This window comes from Coregonus lavaretus (assembly GCF_964263955.1).
Source record: "Coregonus lavaretus genome assembly, chromosome: 18".
Classification (NCBI taxonomy): Eukaryota; Metazoa; Chordata; class Actinopteri; order Salmoniformes; family Salmonidae; genus Coregonus; species Coregonus lavaretus.
Window position 1 is genome coordinate 3013609 of NC_140005.1, and position 4162 is coordinate 3017770.

Here is a 4162-nt window from a genome sequence, read left to right on the forward strand (position 1 = left end):
AGCTGGCTAATATTAGAACGAGGGAGGGAGGGAGGGAGGGAGGGAGGGAGGGAATTAATGTAGAGGAATGGAGTGAATAGAAGAGAGAGTTTAAGCAGCAGGATTATATCAGGCCATCTCTGTCCTGCTCTGTCCAGGGCGTAATCTGTCTCTGTCTGTGTCTGTCTGTCTGTCTGTCTGTGTGGGTGAGGGAATATCTGGGTGAGGGAATATCTAGCGCATATTTTACATGCATGGATGGTGCTGCATACATTCATACATACATTCATACATACATTCATACATACATTCTCTTTCATGATTCACATATGCTGATTGTGCTCCGGTTGAGGCATCCTATCTTCAGGGGAATTTAGTTACTTAATCAATAACAACATAGTAATGGAATTATCCTACGATGATGGGAATCCTATTCATTTATATGAATTCTATTAGTTAAAAATAATTAAATGATTCAATTTCTCACTCTTTTACATGGCTACGAACAAGCACAGGCTGCCGGCTGCAATGCACATATCATACACAGGCCGTATACAGGCCGTATACATAGCCTAACAGACTTAACACCTTATTACAGGCAGCTCTTTCCAAATCCCAGTTAAATGTGCATTACATAGAATAGAATAGAAAAGAGCCATACAATAAAAAATATTAAAGGCACTTTTAAATCTAATTATATTTTATTACTTGTTAATTAGTAATTTAATAGGCTTACACACATCAAAAATAGTGTGTTACCATGTTAAAACGGATCTATAATAAGGCCTATGTCTCCCAAAACAACTCCTGCCACATCGCATCAACACAGATGACACATCTCACCCCAAAACGAGACAGTTTTTTTCCCCCCAGATTACATTTTAAAAAATCATTAACATTAATAGGCTATATAGCCTACTGACTGAAACAAAACACTCACTAACCTGCCACTTTGACAATTGTTTCCTAAACCGATGCTTTCTAGTTCCAAATGAGTGCGTTTAGTCCCCTCCACACGCTGCATACTACCAGGTGACGGAGGAATTACTCCGCTGACAGACCCAGCGATGGAAGATCACACGCGTCACTGCGACCCCTCAGCGACGCGACACAGACACGGTCTTTCTCCGTCTGTTACAGAGAGCCGTTCTTGATGACACGACTGGATGCAGTCTTTCAACTCTGCGTGTTTACATTTATCTGCAGCCTCTATTTTTTTTTATTTATTTATTTTTTTTTTTTTTTACCGCAAATGGCTTGTTGTTTTTTTCTACTAGGCTATATTATGTGGGTTGGTCCTTGCTTAGTCTCTGTGCTAGGCTGCTGTGCTAAGTCCCTCCATCACTCCATCCCTCCGTCCCTCCATCCCTCCGTCCCTCCGTCCCTCCATCCCTCCATCCCTCCATCTCTCCATCCCTCCATCCCTCCGTCCCTCCATCTCTCTCTCCCTCCGTCCCTCCATCCCTCCGTCCCTCCGTCCCTCCGTCCCTCCATCCCTCCGTCCCTCCATCTCTCCGTCACTCCAACCCTCCGTCCCTCCGTCCCTCCATCCCTCCGTCCCTCCGTCCCTCCATCCCTCCATCCCTCCGTCCCTCCATCTCTCCGTCACTCCATCCCTCCGTCCCTCCGTCCCTCCATCCCTCCGTCCCTCCATCCCTCCATCTCTCCATCCCTCCATCCCTCCGTCTCATCTCTTCATCCGCTACTATAGCCCCGCCTGCTGCTGCTGCTGCTTGTGACAATATGGTAAAAAAATATTGTGCAATGGCACTGCAATGCAATCCCCCCTTCTCCTTTTGTCTGCTCATCCTACATTATAAAACGACAATATTATAAAATTACTGAAATAATAGAATAATAGAATATTTGATTATTTCCAGAATATAGCATAATAGCATTTATTCTCTATTTTGCAGCAATATAATGAAGGCCTATGTAGGCCATATGAAGCCTGTAATTGTAAACGAACGACCACTAAGATTTTTATACAACGTTATATTTCATAGGCTTTAGTAGAAAACAAATCGAAAAACAGTAGTTGCACAGTAACTAGCTTACCTTATTAAAGATCCCGAAAGCTTCCAAAAAATACATGTTTATTATTCAAGCTATTAATAGACAGAATGCTGTGTTCAACGTTCTAATACTGTGTTATTTTATCCATCTGCAGCTCGCCATCTGCCATAGACGGTGTAAATCTGCCAGTGGGCTTTCGTGGGGGTGGCCAAGACCGTAATGAACCAAGATAGACACTAGGGGATGCTGTAGGCTCATGGTGTTAGCTGTACAACGCTGTAATTTACAGTGCCTTCAGAAAGTATTAATACCCCTTGACGTATTCCACATTTTCAGTTTTTTAGACATTTTTGCAAATCTCATGGATGATTTTCTTAAATTGTATGTGGAGGCGTCACCGGCTGGAGCGCCGTTATGTATGTTATGTATCAGACCCATGGCCCAGCGTCGTCCAGGGTAGGGGAGGGAATGGCCGGCAGGGATGTAGAGCATGGCGTTTGCAACGCCAGGGTTGTGGGTTCATTTCCCACGGGGGGCCAGTATAAAACATAATAATAATAATAATACATAAAAAAAACAAGATAATGTAAGTCGCTCTGGATAAGAGCGTCTGCTAAATGACGTAAATGTAAATGTATTTTATAAATGGTCTAATAAATGAAATCAAACAATCAATTGTGCAACATTTGCCCATTATTCTTTTCAAAATTATTCAAGCTCTGTCAAATTGGTTGTTGATCATTGCTAGACAACCATTTTCAGGTCTTGTCATAGGTTTTCAAGTAGATTTAAGTCAAAACTGTAACTCGGCCACTCAGGAACATTCACTGTCTTCTCCAATGTAGATTTGGCCTTGGGTTTTAGGTTATTGTCCTGCTGAAAACTGAATTCATCTGGTAGAAAGCAGACTGAACCAGGTTTTCCTCTAGGATTTTGCCTGTGCTTAGCTCCATTCCGTTAATTTTTTTATCTTGAAAAACTCCCCGGTCCTTAACAATTACAAGGATACCCATAACATAATGCAGCCACCACCATGCTTGAAGATATGGAGAGTGGTACTCAGTAACGTGTTTAGTGCCTTGTTGCAAACAAGATGCATGTTTTGGAATATTTTATTTCTGTACAGGCTTCCTTCTTTTCACTCTGTCATTTAGGTTAGTATTGTGGAGTAACTACAATGTTGTTGATCCATCCTCAGTTTTCTCCTATCACAGCCATTAAACTGTAACTGTTTTTAAGTCACCATTGGCCTCATGGTGAAATCTCTCAGCGGTTTAATTCCTCTCCGGCAGCAGAGTTAGGAAGGACGCCTGTATCTTTGTAGTGACTGGGTGTATTGATACACTATCCAAAGTGTAATTCATATCTTCACCATGCTCAAAGGGTTGTTCAATGTCTTCTTTTTAAATTTTTACCCATCTACCAATAGGGGCCCTTCTTTGCGAGGCATTGGAAAACCATCCCCTGGTCTTTGTGGTTGAATCTGTGTTTGAAATTCACTGCTCGACTGAGGGACCTTACAGATAATTATATGTGTGGGGTACAGAGATGAGGTAGTCATTCAAAAATCATGTTAAACACTATTATTGCACACAGAGTGAGTCCATGCAACTTATTATGTGACAGGTTAAGGAGAATTTTACAGCAGAAAACGTAATTCCACTTTGACATTATGGGGGTATTGTGTGTAAGCCAGTGAGACAAAAACTATATTTAATCCATTTGAAATTCAGGCTGTAACAACAACACGTGTAAAAAGTCAAGGGGTGTGAATACTTTCTGAAGGCACTGTATCAGAAAGCATTTTGAGAGAGAGAGAGAGAGAGAGAGAGAGAGAGAGAGACAGCGAGAGCGACAGAGAGAGAGAGACAGAGAGAGCGACAGAGAGAGAGACAGAGAGAGCGACAGATAGAGAGAGAGAGAGAGAGAGAGAGAGAGAGAGACAGAGAGAGAAAGAGAGAGAGACAGTCTGTCCTATCTGGTGTCCTGTGTGATGCTCCCTCTAATTCTCTTGAGTCTCTCTCTCTGTCTCTCTCTCTCTCTCTCTCTCTCTCTCTCTCTCTCTCTCTCTCTCTCTCTCTCTCTCTTTCTCTCTCTGTCTCTGTCTCTCTCTCTCTCTCTTCTCTCTCTCTCTCTCTCTCTCTCTCTCTCCTTCTATCCTTTTCTC